Source organism: Ursus maritimus, unplaced genomic scaffold (assembly GCF_017311325.1).
Source record: "Ursus maritimus isolate PB19 unplaced genomic scaffold, ASM1731132v1 scaffold_2, whole genome shotgun sequence".
Classification (NCBI taxonomy): domain Eukaryota; kingdom Metazoa; phylum Chordata; class Mammalia; order Carnivora; family Ursidae; genus Ursus; species Ursus maritimus.
In genome coordinates this window covers 3,767,266-3,783,202 of record NW_024424452.1, presented here as the reverse complement: position 1 = coordinate 3,783,202, position 15,937 = coordinate 3,767,266, and the positions used below count along the sequence as shown (strand labels likewise).

At 54.7% G+C, this 15,937-nt stretch overlaps 1 protein-coding gene across 1 annotated transcript in view; it reads left to right on the top strand.

Annotated features, from left to right (window-relative positions):
* RADIL (Rap associating with DIL domain) overlaps window positions 1–15,937 on the top strand; it is a 94,648-nt gene that overhangs the window by 73,034 nt on the left and 5,677 nt on the right. The gene's annotated exons all lie outside the window — the stretch shown is intronic.

Here is a 15,937-nt window from a genome sequence, read left to right as displayed (position 1 = left end):
GGCCACGTGGCGGGCAGCCCAGCGTCACCCAGAGCACAGCCCGAGGCCGCCCGGGGCCTGCTGGCCGGCAGGGCGCTCCGTGTGCGGGGCGCGGAAGCACCACTTTCGAGTGCGGGTGAGACGCCGACGCGCCACGTGTGGACAGGCACAGCTAGCGTGGCCTCACATAGTGGGAGCCTGAATCCCCCCACGCAGATCATAGCACGCACTTCCTCTTGTATTTAGTGGCTGGGAGCTGATGAAAAGAGCCTCTGCAGGGCATCCACAGCGTCGGGCCCGGCTCGTCCTTCCCTGCAGCAGCTTAACGACCGGGAACAAAACTTCTGCAGCTCCTCATCCTGGATCTCCTAAGCCGAGGCAGGGCGTCGGCAACCTGGTGTTAGCGCGGACCGGGCCGCGGGAGCCGGAAATGCCGCCTGAGCCGAGGCGGGTGGCCCTAGGGCTGGAGAACACCCCAGGAGCAGAGAAGTCAGATGTCGCATGGGAGGCGCGAGGCCACCACCCATGGCTCACTCCTCCTGGGCCGTGGCCGTGGCCGTGTCACTCCGTTCCGGCCAGCAGGGCTGTCGGGAGAGAACACCATGCCATCAGCTACAGCAGACCCCGTCACGGAGACGCCACCGCTCGGACTTCTGTTTGTCCCAGGAGCAGAAAAAGCTAAACCGATGGATGTTAGAGTCAAAATGAAGGGAAGTTTAGTCACGAATAAGTTGCTTTTCACAAAGCTTCCTTCAATGAGCCTGTAACTTCTGGGAGTAAGGAGTGCAATCTTCTATACGAAGGGGGCAAACGTTGTGACCGCGTCGTCTGCCAGCTACAGTTTTTTTTTTTTTTTTTTTTTTTAAAGATTTTTATTTACTTATTTGACAGAGATAGAGACAGGCAGAGAGAGGAACACAAGCAGGGGAGTGGGAGAGGAAGGAAGCAGGCTCTTGGGAGAGGCCTGATGCTTGGGAAAACCGATCCCAGATCGCCGGGATCACGCCCTGAGCCGAAGGCAGATGCTTAACTGCTGTACCCACCCAGGAAAACCCTACAGTTTCTTATTCTAGTATTTATTCTTCGTTAAAAAACATACATATTAAGCATCAACAGCAAGTAAAATATTGAACAAAGTCTCAAAACAGAAACCTGGTTTTTAGGTTTCTGTTCCAGTGCAAAGAGCAAGACAAGCCCAGGAGACACAGTACTGGGAGGCCCCTCAGCCCCTAGCCACAGCTGAAGTCACTGAATCTAAGGGCTGGACCAATCAGATACTTAGGCTCAAGGGACCTGGAATTTTAAAGGAAGCAAAAGAGCGTAAGGGGCAGCCCCAGCCTCAGGCTGACAAGGAGGCTGGCCTAGTGTCGGGGCTGGGGGCCTGGGGCTGCTTCCTGTTTCTTGTTCTTACTTGAAGGCCCACAGATGAACCTCGTGAACTCCCCACCACTTCTGGTCTCCCTCCACCTCTAACCCCCATCTTCTTGTGCACAAGAGCACAGCAGTCCCGTGGGATGAGGACCCAGAAAGACAAGAGCCTGGTCAGGTCTGTTCTCATCCCGGGCTAAGCGAGACTGAGGTGGGAAGCCAGCGGAAACACTCAAAATTAACATAACCAGACTCTTTCCTAGAATGGTGGAACCCCTCATGCTAATTAATCTCTTCCAGTATATTCTCTACATTGAAGATTCTTTCTAAAAGGCCAGTCTGCTCAAACCCCCAACAGCTCCCAGTGCTTTCAAGCCCAAACTCCTACTGGCTAACAAGGCTTACAGGTCCCGGGCCCTCCTCACTTCTCTAAGAACCCTGAGTCCTGTTTACCTGCACACCAAACACACCTCACTGGCTACCCCCTCACACACAGCCTCTGATGAGTGTCTCCCAGGCTTCTGAAACCTCCCTCACCTGCCGCACACCCCCGTCCACCCTTCTCCGAGTCCACTTCCTTCACTCGTCCTTTCAGCTTACAGAAGATGCTCCTGGTGACTTTTCCACCCTTACTTTCCATCCCGAAAGAAGTTCAGACACTAAAATCCAGCGCAAATCCTGCTCGGACGTTAGCAACTTCTTTTAAAGCGCCACCCACACCACAAGCTTAGAGCGGAACCCAGTGAGAACCAGTAAGGCGTAACTGATGTGACTGGCTTTCCCTGACACTGACAGGGAGAAGTCGCGGAAGTCATGCACCCCTTCACGGATGTCGAACCATACGGTACCCTCAAGCCCCCCACTCCACCCACCCAAGACAGAGAGAAGGGGAGGAGTGAGAATTCAGACAGTGAGAAGGCTATTCTTCGCCTCTCATTCTGCGAGAGTTGTGACCTGGAGTAGAAGGTGAGCTGCCCAGGAGAGGAAAGTCCTGCTTGAAGCACTGGGGCGCGTCTCAGCTCTTGTCTCTCGCTTAAGGCGGAGAATTGAGTATACTTACGTTAAGTGAGGCTATTTTCACTTCAAACTAGCCTAAATTCAAGAGTGAGCTCGAGCTGTAATGCTGGAGAATCTGTCCAGCAGTGAAGGAGACACAGGCCGGGTGTCTTTCGAGATTTTCAAGGGTTGTTTGACCACAGAAGATTTCGCCCCTGTTCCCAGCCTTCAGAACCGAATCTGCATTCAAGATCTTGTTTCCCTAAATTTACGGCAGCCTCAACCATCCCAGTCTTTCCCACCAATTGGTCCAGCTCAGATTCAGTTTTAGGGTTTTTATAAAAGTTTACCCACTGGCTTGTGGTGCTGACTGCATTTTCTTCTAAACAGTGGAGTCAGGTCTTAACTTGCTGTCTGATGGACTGTTTTAGTCTAGCCTGCATTCTGCGTTCTCCCATCGCTGGTTGGGTGCTGAGGAAAGGGGCTACTGACCAGTCAGTGGGAGTCCAGGGCCAGCTGGGGGCCAGGAGCGGAGTGGTAATTTCTCGACCCTACCCCTGAAAATGCATCCCTAGGGGAGAGATTTTTTTTTAAATCGCAGATTCTGCACTTAGCTCCCAGTTCCTCGGATGGTAGCCAGAGATTGCTGAGCCTGGCACGCAGAGCTCGCCAGGCCTCAATGCCAACTTGAGCTCTCATCTCTTGGCAGCTTCATACTCTTGCCCCCTGAAACATCCGACAGCCTCTGGCTCCCCGACCTTCCTGCTGGACTTGCCGGGTGTCGCCGAAACCAGCCTAGGGGGAGCCCGCCCGCTTCCCTTGCGCACCCTTCGCAACGCCGCAGCCACCGGGGACCGGCAGGACGCTCCCAGGCCCTCCCCGGGCCTGGACATCGGCCTCCCCGCCCCCGGTTCTCTAGAGCGGGTCTGGGTGGGCTGCTCCAGATCGCCGCGCATGGCCGTTCTGTGACACTTGCTTCCCCCGCCGGAGCCCAAGGAAAGGCCGGGGCACCTGGCCTGTGGTGGAGCGAACTCTCGGCCCCCGCGGTGAACATGCCGCTGTCGCTGTCGCCGCCGCCGCCGCCCGGAGAGCAGCCCCACGCTTCGGAGTCGCGTCGTACTTGCCGCATCACGTGGGCGCGGCGGCGGCCAATGGGCTTTGGTGGAGCCTGTTCCCGCGGGGCGGGGGCCGTCAGCCAGCCGGCCGCGGAATTCGTGGGTTCCTGGTCGCGTTGGCGGGCTGCGGACGGAACTACGGCACCCCCGGACCCCCAAGACCCTAGGCTAGGACCTCAGCACCCTGGAATGGACTCCCGACTCCAGGCCCCTATGACCCGGGAACCTGGGCACCCTGGGACCTGAGACCCTAGGACGTGACCCCAGGACATTGGCACCCCCAGGACCCAAGGCCCCCCACCCCATAGACTCTGGGCACCCAGGTCCTTTAGGAGATGGCCTGAGGGCCAGCCCCACACCACTGCCCACTTCCTAGGTTGTCTCCTGACCCACGGATGGCCCTATGCGTGTGCGGGTCCTTTGCTCAGGACTGACCTGAGAAACATGCACATGCTCTGTAGGCAGAATCAGTAACCGATGGGGCTAAGTTTGTAGGACCTGAAGACAGATTTAGGGACAGGAGGAGGAACAGGGCAATGGCAGGTTTTCTGGCTTTCTGCATGGTACCATTCCCTTGGCACTGGGGCAGAAGAAGTTTGGGGAGTCATTCGTTCAATGAGCCAGCAATGACTGAGTCCCTTCGCTGTGCTAGGGAGTATTTTAGGTTCTGAGAGCAGTGAACAGGGGAGGCCAGGCCTGCCCTCGGGGAATTATAGTCAACAGGTGGACGGTGATCAAATGCACAAACACACACACAGCCTAGCAGTGGGAATGCCATGAAGAAGGGGGATGAAGCCAAGTAAGGGCAGGCGCTGCCGATGGTGTCTGGGCGGGAGTGGTGGGTCAGAAGGGGGCCTCGAGGAGGGATAAGCAGTGGGAGACGCTTTAAGGGGGCCAGCTACTCACCTGCCAGAAGCCGGACTTGGCGGTTTTTGAGATGCTCTGATGGCCCCCAGGGAGGCGTGGAGGCGACAGGTGTGGAGGAATTGAGGCAGGCTGCAGCGGCCGAGGGCAGAGGCTGGGCCAGGGAGGGTCTATTATAGGTGGTCCTGGGGAAGGCCAAGCACTGTGCATCCCAACTCCGGGCGAGTTTTATTATTACCACTTGAAGGGCGATTGGACTGAAGCTAAAACCAGTGAGGTACTGGGTCACACACCTGTCAGGCGGAGAAGCACGCTGAGCCAGCAGCCACGCTGTCCCTGCCCGCCGCCAGCTGAGGAATGGCCAGAGCAGTGGGAAGACATCTGAGAGAATGCAGCTGCCGCTAGGAGGCAGGGGAGTGGGAGTTGGAGGGGTCCCAGGGCTAGGAGGAGGCACCTAGGGGTGGCCCGGCCGCGGCTGAAGTCGTCCTGGCTGGGCTGCCGGGAAGCTAACTGCAGTGGACTGCCCTTGGCAGAGCCTCTGAGGATGTTGCCAGGGCAGGAAGCTGCCCTCCTGCCTTCCAGGCCCTGGTACCGAAGGGAGAGGCTGGCAGAGCAGAGGCGGGGTTGGCGCCCACCCCCAACCCAGGCGCCGGAATCCCAAAGTGCAGGAGGCTGGGTGCGGAAACTGTCAGCTACAATTGGTCTGATCATGACCCATGGCCGTGGAGGGGAGTTTGCTGTTTACCTGGGCCGTGGCAAATCCACGGGTATGTGCACTGAGACCTGGGACATTTGAGACCTGGAAGGGAGTTCAAATACTGGTCTTGTAGCTTAAAAACATGTTTTAAAGATGCAAAACATATATGAAGTACACAGATTGTGAGTGAACTCCATGATCCTTCCGTTAATCCGTGGTATGCTCGTAAATGTTTCACTGGCTCACGGCGGGCGAGGGGCTGACCTGCTTAACTTTGATGATTTCCGTGTATAAATACCCCCCAAATGGCAGATTTCAGCTGCCAACGTGGCAAATCACTGCTGCTGGGAGAGCCGCAGAGCCGAACAGACACGAGGGATGGGAATGACCCGAGGAGAGCAGAGCTAGAGTCAGATGAGAGTAAAGAGATGAACCGTGTACTTACCACCTTCATTTTTAATGTAATTATTTAATTGTAAGTTTATACCATTAAAATTTGAATAATGGCTTTATTAGCAGCTGGCTCAGGAAACTCCCGGAAAGCGCACAGAAGCTCACTCTGGCAAGCCAACCCCGGCCCAGTCCTCCCGCGGGCTCCCGGTGCCTCCTCCAGCACTGTGGCTTAGTGCTGCCTGTCCATGCTTCATACAAGCGGGGCCTGCAGTCACGGAGCCTTCTCTGTGGCTCTTGTCCTGAGACTGGCCTGCGTCGGGGTATTGGAGCCCTGCCCTCACAGCTGCGTCCTGTGAGTGGGTGACCATAGGGACATATCACCACTCGAGCGTTCTGCTGTCAGTGAACCCCTGGCTTTGATACCATGCGCTCAGCTGGACGCGCAGTTGGTCTGCAGTGGGGAGTCGTGCCCTCACCTGGCTTTAGTACCAACCTGGCTTCTGCACAGGGAACACAGCTGTGTTCTCTCTGCACTTTGCACACCCCAAGCCTCTTCCCAATGGTGACCAATACATAATGGTTTCTCACAAAATTCACATTTGTGTAAAATGTTATCTTGAAATTCGTCTTATTATCTCTATTTAAAGTGGGCTCCTTGCTGACACAGACTCAACATAGGGCTCAGAACTCACCACCCAGAGATCATGACCTGAGCTGAAATCAAGAGTTGGACGCTTCCCCGGCCGAGGCCACCCAGGCGCCCCTGTCTTGGAGTCTTACTAGTGAGAAATGTGGATTGTCTTAACCTTAAAGCGGCAAAAGCTTGCACCTTTCAGAAAGATGCTAACTGGCCATCACGCTCTCGAGACTTACTGTCACTCACTCCTGCTTGTTATTTGGCTAAAATCCTGCAGCGTCCTGTTGCTCCTGTGATAAGGCCGCCATCAGAGTCTTACCGTGTCCGTGGGGTAGCGTGGGGACAGCCGTGCTCAGATGTCAGCGACAGCCGCAGGCACCTGTAGACTCGAAAAAGGCCAGTTACTGAGCTCGAAAGTGGCGAGGCGACAGGCACGGACACTAGAAAACCTTGACAGAAAGTGTGTTGCGCGACAAGTGCCGCATCTCCGAGATCCAAGTCAGGGGAGGCTCCTGCAGTGGACTCACCCGTCTTCCTGCGACGATTTAATCGTAAAGCTGCTGGCGCTGCAGAAGGGATTTCACCACAGCCACGTGCCCTGGGCCACTGGATCAGAGCCCTGCAAGGCAGGGACGTCCCACCCCACAGCTGGACTTTGAACCCCAGTCTGACTCAGGCATCAAGCCTGAGCGCCTTTGCTAACGTTGCCTCCCAGAAGCACCCGTCAGGACCCCAGAACAAGGCCTATGAGACAAGCGTGCACACAGGGGCAGAAAGTTGCATGCAGCTGAGTGCTGGCAGGAAGACCCCAGCCGTCCAGAAGTCAAGCCGGGGTGCACGAGCCCAGCCACGGAGGCAGCTGTAGCCGCAGGGCATCCCCCAGCTGCATGCAGGTGCCCAGGAGTGGGGGCGCGAGGCTCCGCTGGCTCCTCTGCGTCCGGGGGGCAGATGCGAGCCGGTCTTCCCTGTCCTGGCGCTGCAAACACTTGGATTCAAGGGAACTCGCTGGGGGCTCGGTGAGGCCAGGACATCAGGCACCTCCTGTCAGTTTGCGTCTTCTACAGGAATGGGCTACTGAGCACGATGGGAGAGCACAGCCCCCCAGCCAGCGGCGCCTCGGCTCAGGAACGCTTCCAGGCAGCGCGTGGGGGCTGCGTGTCAAGCTATCTGCCCATCCACCCATCTGTCCCCCAGCAGCTCCCAAGGACCACACGGGCCCCGGCTCGTCTCTGTAATATATAATTTTATTTCTGATTATGAAACAACAAATGCTAAAGAGGAGAAACAGAACTTCCCCACATCCACATACAACAATTTAACAGATAAAAGGACAGTTAAAATAAATGAAAAACAAAAAGTAGAAATTTAAAACTTTATTTATAGCTTTAAAACATTAACGTCTGATACAGTGAAATCACATTCAGATCTCAAACTTTTTTAAAAAAAAGTATGGCTCCTTATTTAAAAAATACTGTATCCCATTTGAAATGAGAAATGCAGGGCGGGCCCAGCTGCTGCAGGAAGCCTCTGCGTCTTTCTGAGGGAGGGGACCGGCTGGCTCCACCACCTTACACCTGCGGGGCGTCTGGAACCCTCCCTGGGCTTCCCATGGACGGCGCGCACAGATGGCGGAAGCCACTAGCGTGGCGGGACGCCGACCCCGTGAGCTAGTTTCCATAGCGTAGAATTTGCTGCGCTTTAAAGCAGTGGATTACACGCGCTGTGGAAAATACTTTAGACAGCCACTGTAAAAAAACACGCTCTCACAGCGCCACGCACACACACCCCTAACACCGCCCCCAAATTATCTTTACAGGAGAATTACCAGCAGGTAAGAAAAAAAATCTCAGGAGGACTGGTTTAATCCTCCTCTCATGCCCCGAGGCTGCGGGCGGGGTTTTACGAGCACTTGTGGCTGCGGGGCATGAACTCAGCGGAGTCAGGTGAGTTAGGGTCACACTTTTTTGTCTCTTTCTTCCCGACCCCACCCCCATCCTGAAATACAAACTTCGAGCCGTGTAAATGAAAGAACATGGTATCCAAGCCTTCTGGAAAGGCTGGGAGGGAAGCAGAGAAGGGGGCTACATTTTAAATGTTTGATTTCGTTCCATTTTCACGGATTAAAAAGAATGAAAAAGTGTGGGTCGAGTTTAACACAGAAACTTAGAGGCTAAGAGCTTAAGAGGCCACAAGCCCAGGTGAGCGTCCTTCACGCCCGTTGACTTCATGTGGGGAAAACCCAGCTCGAGTCACCAGACCTCGTTCCCAGCCCAGAATGTGTGGCATTCAGGGGACAGAGTCTGCAGCCTCATGACTCTGGGAGACGGATCAGAAGAGGCAAGCCCGTTACTGCAGCTAGGAACCTCCCTCCCGGGCACATTTTACTGTTTCTGACTTCTTGGGTAAACCACCAATAAATATTTGGATGAATCAAATGAACAAACCATTCCAGAAAGACTCCCAAATAGAGAAGGCAGGCATTCTTCCAAGTGTATTTGACTCTCTTAAAAAAATCCACAGGGTTGGGCGCAAGAGGAAGAGCCACCTGGAGACCCTCTGGAGGCCTGGGAAGTGGGTGGGAGACTGGAACCCACAGGAAGTAGAGGCGCCTAACAGGTCCTGTGCAGCTTGAGCCGCGGCTGATCCCCACCCCCTGCGGCTGGCTCCCCCCGCCTAGATCCTACTTTGTCACTCTCCCAAGTCGCCGGTGACAAGCTTGGGTGCCAGGGCTGAATGAGAAGTGCTTTAATGGGGTTTCTCCTTGGAGCACAGAGATGCTCTATGCTCACTCTTGGCTGAGCGGTAGAGCCCAAACCACAGGTTAGGATAATGAAGACACAGGATCCCCAAGTCTCTCACTAGTCGAAGAAGATTTTCATTTCCATCCTGTATGTGAAATGCAAGGCCCCATGTCTGAGTGCCCAGTGGTGGAGCAGAGCCTCCGCGTAACTCCCGACGCGGGTGACCACTTAGGAGACCTAAGTGTCGGGGCAGGAGCCGCAACAGTTTGATCCAGATGGGCACAGACCCACTGCTCTGATGTGCTGGAGACACCGAGGAGGCCCATCAAGCTCGGAGGAATGGGCAGCCTTCAGCCTTCCCACCTCTCACTGTGTACGTGCCTTGTGCCACCGAGAACCTTCCACACCACGACCCTAGGGAGGCCGGCGTGGGCAGCACCCCACATGCCGGGGCCCGGCTGCGAGGCCTGGCTCCTGGTGCCTCCGTGCTGACCCCCAGGGCCTTAGGCTGAGCTGCGGCTGAGCCAGGGGCCCCCAGTGGCTGTAGGGCCATCCGCCCTGTGAGGCCTTCCTCACACAGGGAGGCGTTCCTTGCACACAGTCGGAGAGTGAGCCTGCTGCCCTGCGGTTCCAAGAGGACCACCCTGGGTCACAGAGCCCCGTCTCAGAAGCGGCTGTGCCCGCGAGGTCTGTGGAGGGCAGCCGTGGCCGCACACGCATTCCACGAGGCAGGCCTAAGCGCTGGCGTCGGCAAGGGCCATCACGGCGGCTGGCGAGGGCGCACGGGCCACAGTCTTTCCTTCAGGCTGGAAACCAGCAGTAGGGCTGTGGTCGGGGGGCCGCACCTGGCCTGGTGCACACGTCTCACGGCCACCACACGGCACAGAGCCCCTTCCCCTCGCAGCCTCACGGCCTCCAGCCGGCTACCTGATTCTAGAACAAAGGGAGTGCGCTCCACCACTCGGCCCGGAGACAGGCGTGTACCGTGCGCCACGGGCGGCCCCTGAGCCCCTTTGGGGAGCTCGTCCTCTCCACAGGCGTGAGAGGCTGGGCCGTGGGCCCCAAGGCGTCCTCCACCCCACACAGTCGCTCCCACACCCCCGGACTGACGAAGCTCGCTCAAGAGCTCAGGGAACTGTGCGTCTTCTCTGACGCGTTTTCACGTCTGTGAAGTGCTCCTTTCTTCACACGAGGCCTGTTTTTGTTCTATGAAGAAACTGACCCCAAGGCCAAGAGTTAGAAGCCTGCTCTTTCTCCCTGAATTCTGAATGGCCACGAGAGGGTTCACCCTACGAGGAGGGCTCGTGCACGCTCCTGGAGAGGATGCTGCCCCGGATGCTCGGGAGGCGGGCCAGCGAGACTCAGTAGCTCATGGCCTCAGGCGATCCTCCACCGGTCCCAGCGAGGGGCAGAAGAGGGACCAGAGGTCCCCACTGAACCCTCTGGGGTCAGGCTGCCCGAGAGCAAGGTAAAAGGGCCCCCTGCCCTCTGGCCATGGTCCGCACCCCCACCCGAACCACGTTCCTTCCCTGCTCGAGAATCACAGAATACTCATTTTATCAGCCCAGAAAGCCCTCATCTTCTCGACTTGGCTCAGTTCTTAAACAGAGGCAAAGAAAAAACAGCAACTCTTAACATGCCGCTGGGGGTGACTCACACGGGCATGGCCGTGGGCACCACGGGCCTGTTCCCCCAGGGTTGGCCTCGTGCTGGTCTGCACGGTGGGCCAGCGATGGAGTCCTGCCGTTCCTGGAGGGCGCGGGTCAGGGCCAGAGCTACGACCATGTCACACCAGGGCGAGAGGCTGTTCAGATTTCACTACCAACCTTCCCCGGGGAAGCAGCCCGCGGACCCTTTAAGAATTTGCAGAAGGTGGAGAAGGGACAGTCGGCCCGATCCCTACGGCACTGCAGCCTGTCCTCAGCAGAGGCTAGCAGGCGGTACTTGGGAGGCGGCCCCATGGAAGAAGATGCGGACAGCTCATGAGGTCCACCCTGGGGCGCCAGGGCACTTGCCTCCGTGGCCTTCCGTGTCCCACACTGCTTTCCCTCACTGGGCCTTGTGACTGCTGTGACCTCTAGGCACAACCCTCCTCCCTTCCAGCATGATACAGACTATCTTGGTGGGGAAAATGGCCAGCTACTGAAAGTAGTTACTCATGTGAGCTTCCTTCCTGTGCAGAGAGGGTGTTTCCTGTCTCTGGTGCTGCTAAACGTAGCGACCAGTCAAGCAGGAGACCAGAAGGAGGCACGTGGTACCTGGGTGGAGAGGGCCTGCATTGCCCCGGGAGTCCATAATCTGGGAGGAGGTGGGCCCCTCCCAAAGCCCGCACCCCTTTGGCCTGGCTGACCTCTTCACACACACTCCGAGCCTGGGTGATCAAAGAGAAGTCCCTCGGACCCTGAAGCCCTGATGACGGCAGCATTGTGCAGAACTTACTTCCCGTTTCTCCCAATCTTGGCTGGGGTTGGCCCACCCTCTCGATACCTTGTGCGGGTCACGTGGCCTCGCGCTCTTGCTTCCCGGCTGGGGGCCATCCCTTGAGTCGGCTCAAGAGGCACAGACCTTTCTGCTATGTAAGATGCTGGTGATGGCCTTGACTGTCAGTCCAGGACCACGAGGCCAATGAGCCAGGCCTATCTCGATCAGATGACCAGAAACCCATCTAGAAACTGTCTGTGAACCCGGGTGGCCACTTTCCCAGGAGCCCAGCATGGCTGACCTCACGAAGTCTCCTCCTTGGTCCCAGCAGGAGCTGAAAGGCACGAGCTCTCCGTGGCACAATGGCACCCCATCCATTAGGACCTCATGCTCCCTCTCCACTGGAACCACAGCCGAATAGAGTGCAATCGTCACAAAAATGGCAGAAACCAAACATCTCGAAAGCTGGGAAAGCAAAGGGTCGAGGCCAGACTGGGCCACAGTCGGAGCCGGCAGCCATCCATTGGCAGAGCTGTCCTGCGTTCCTCTGGGCTGTAATTGTCAGCTTTCTGTGGAGGCAAACCAGGCAGTCCCCTCGCAAGGACCCGTGCTTGATGACCATGGGAGGAAAGAAGCCAGCAGGTGAGCTAAAGGCAGGCCAGCGGTCCCCGACCCGCCCACATGTGCATGCCATGGCGCCCCACAACCCACATACCCTCTCACGCACACACCAGGCCGCAGCAAAAAGACAAAGTTTATAAAGCAACGAAGCGTGTCGATGCAGAACAGGCGCGACTTCTCATCACCGGGGCCCGGCACACCCGGTAGCGCTATCTAACGTCACTGAAGGCAGCTTAGGTATGGACTTCACAAGAGCTTTTCCATAAAGTTTTGGTGCCATGAAACTACTGGTTCGGAGCTTGAAGAACACCAGGACAGGCATCACCCCAGTCCAGGCAGGAGGAGGACACTCCGCACATGTCCCTGGAAACCGACAGCTGTAGCTCTGCGAGACGGCTAAATCCACACCCCACCGGCCGCTGCCGGAGTTCTGGCTGCGGGGCGGGAAGCGCTCTCCATACAAGCCAATCCTTGCCCAACCCGGCCTTGAGATTGTGTTCACAGTTTCCCTCTAGTTCTGGGCCAAAACCTGGCGTAGCCCTCGAGGCCTGCTCTTCCTCTTGGGGGGCTTTCAGGGCCTGTGCGGTCTAAATGGGTACTGCCGTCGGGAGCCCAGGTAAGGGGGCAGGCAGCTTTGCTGGTGGGAGACTAATGCTGAGGACAGGCAACTTCCAGGAAGAAGAAAAACTGTCCCGCTGGACTTCTGAGGCCTGGGGCTGCATGTGCTGGGTGGTGTCAGCGCCGGGCGGCAGCCAAATTTAAAGTTACTTTTCACAGACGCACTTAACATTTTCTGAGAATGTTCTCCGAGGAGACCTGAAGAACTATAATTTGGATCCGGAACTGGGCTATAAATCAGGCAGCGTGGGCTCACCTCCTGCTCCATGAAACAGCTCCATGGGAGCAAGGGAGCGTCTGCATGCGCAGGAGTCCCTCCCCAGGAGCTAGTGCCACTCGCCGGGTCGCAGAGGGCCAGGCCAGCAGAGTCGCAAGAGCCGATGGCAGGGGCGGCGCGGCCACTGCTCACGGCACGAGGCCCGGGCACAGGAGACGGTGGGACGTGGCAGGAGAATACGTGTTGGGCAATAAAGCAAAGTGTGACTGGGTGACAGCGAGGCGGTGGGAGAAAGCTATCGTCCCATGGCATGCAGGCGCGCCCGGGGCCTCAGGCCCTCAGAGGACACAGGGCTCGCCCGATTCCTGGACGAGGGCCGCGTACTCCTCATGCGAGGAGAGCTCTCCGCTCGAGCGCCAACCCGGCGGCCGTCGATCTTTCTTGAAGTTAGCAGGCGGAGCAGCAGCAGCGGCCCTTCCGAGGATTAATGCTGATACGCGGCCCAGGCCCACAGCGTGACACTGTCACAGGCAGGAGCCTCACAGATCGAGGCTTCCTTCGTGTTTGTCTCAGGTTTATGATTAAACCTCAATTTGTTTCAACAAAACAAGAAGTATTTGAGGTCCAAAAGCCAAACCAGAGCCCCCTCCCCAGTCTAATGCCAAGACTTTCTATGTCGCTATTTCAGGGCAAAAACCCCACAAGACAGTCTGAGCTTTGTGATTCTCGCCTCTCTCCACTGCCTCCTCCTGCTCGGCTGCTGACAGGCGTATGCCCGCCCCCGGCCCTCAGCGCCCACGGCCTCTGTCCGTCCTCGGGGCGAGGCCGGCTCTGGAAGCCTCGCCTGTGCGCGTGGCTGGGCCGGCCCGTGGTCAGCCCTTGACCATGACCTGGGAGAAAGCGGTGCAAGGGAGAAGGAAAATGAAAACAAGCATTCCCGAATCATACAATCAGCTGTCTGAACTTGTTTATGGGTTTTGTTTTAAACCACAGCAGGGAGCAGGAGACAGAACAAGGAGGCTGGCGAAATTGTGTCCCGGGGCAGGCAGGTGGAAGCCGTCCTGTCATGGCACGTGCGCATAGTCAGGCGTCGGCGCCTTATCACAGTCCACAGGCGGCCGGAGGCCGGCGCGGTCAGGCCCGGCTCCAGAATCCCTTTGTGAGCATCCCACTTTTCGGCCCACACGCGGGCGACTTCACTCCCGAGTTCCGAGGTCCCTGCGGGCCGGCGGCCGCGTCACCCGGCCTGCGCCGTCACAGTTCCACTGGAACTCCTCACGCGTGACCTTTTGACCTCGGGCTCCCGGTGGGAAGAGGCAGATGTAGCAGTGGCTGGGGTCGCCCGGGGTAAAGCGGCCGCTGCTGCCCGGCTCCTCATAATTTTTGGTTTATTTCTTACAACTTTATTGTGGGTGTAATTGGCATGCAATAAACTGCATGTATTACAATATATAAAGTTTGATAAATTATGACAAATATCCATATATCTGTCTCTATATATATACTCATTTAAAGTATATCTCCACAGTCAATATAATGAGCATGATATTGCATCAAAAGCTTTTTGTGCCCTTGGCTGTCCCTCCCTTCCCACCTTGCCTGAACCTCCTTCTCACTCCCCACTGTTCCCCAGGCACCACTGAGGGTGCTTCACTGTCTATTATTAGTTTGAATTTTTTAGAATTTTATATAAATGGAATGATAGTATAAAATGATAGTTTTGTCTGACTTTTTTCATCCAACTTAATTATTTTGAGATTCATTCATGGTTTTGCCCAGCTCAATAGTCTATTTCTTTGTACTGCTGAGTACTAATTCATTCTATGGATATGCTAGAAATTTGTTTTTATCCATTTGCCTCTTAATTTGCTTAAAAGATTTTGGCTATGACAAATAAACTGCTATGAACATTCCTCTACACTTAAGAAAGTGAAAAATGTTTAGGTATAAAACTAATAAAATATATGTCAAAGATCTGTATGAAAGAAAACTATAAAGAAGCTCTGATACAAGAAGATATCAAGGAACTAAAAAAAATGAAGAGAGATATTCTATATTCCATCAATAAGACAATAGCCCATCTAGATGTCAGTTCTTCCCAATTTGATGTGTAGATTCAACACAATCCCAATCTCAATTCTGGCAAGACTTCTGTCTTTTCTTGTGTGCATATGTGTATGATGACAAACTGATTATTTATTTATTTATTTATTTATTTATTTAAATTCAATTAGCCAACATATAGTACATCATTAGCTTCTGATGTAGTGTTCAATGATTCATCTGATTGCGTACTTATTACCCAGTGCTCATGAAAACTGATTCTTAGAAGTTTTTAGGGAGGGGCAAATGACCCACAAAATAACCAGCACAATATTGAAGGACAAAGAACAGGGCTGGAGGACTGACACTCCACGAAGCATTAAGACTTACTCTACCAAAGATACAGTAATCAAGACAATGTAGTATTGTGAAAGAATAGACAGATAGATCAATGAAAGAGAATAGAGGGCCCAGAAATAAACCCACAAAAAATATAATCAACTGATCTTGACAAGGAGCAAAGGCAATACAATGGAGCACAGATAGTCTCTTCAACAAATGGTACTAAAACTATTGGACATTCGCATGCAACAAAGTGAAATCTAGACACCAGACCTCACACCTTTCCACAAAAGCTACTCAAAATAAATCACAGAACTAAGCGTAAAACACAAAACTGTAAAGCTTCTAGAGACAATAGGGGAACACCTAGGCGTCCTTGGGTATAGCGGTGACTCTCTAGTGCAACATCAAAGCATAGTCCATTTAAGGGAGGCGAATAGATGGAAAGAAAAATAAACACACGTTTTATACACAGGCTCTTTTTTTTTTTTTAAAAGATTGATTTATTTATTTTTAGAGGAAAGAGAGCACACGTGTGAGGAGGCTGTAGGAGAATCTCAAGCAGACTCCTCACTGATCGAGAGGCCCCTCATAGGGCTCCATCTCACTCTTTACTGAAATCATGAACTGAGCCAAAACTAAAGAGTACGATTGCTCAACTGCACGAGCCACTCCAGGCACTCCCAGACATTTTATTTCTCATACTTCTAATAATCCCTATAATTCCTAACAACTCTTAAACCAATCTCAATTAAGATAAGAGGGAGACTGGAAAGAGTATAAACAAGAGTAAAATGATTGCACAATCTCGGTAGGTAAGAGCTAGAAGAGAAGGAATTTTGATTCCTCTGTATTTGGTCTGATACCGTCTTTTGCTTTTAGCCT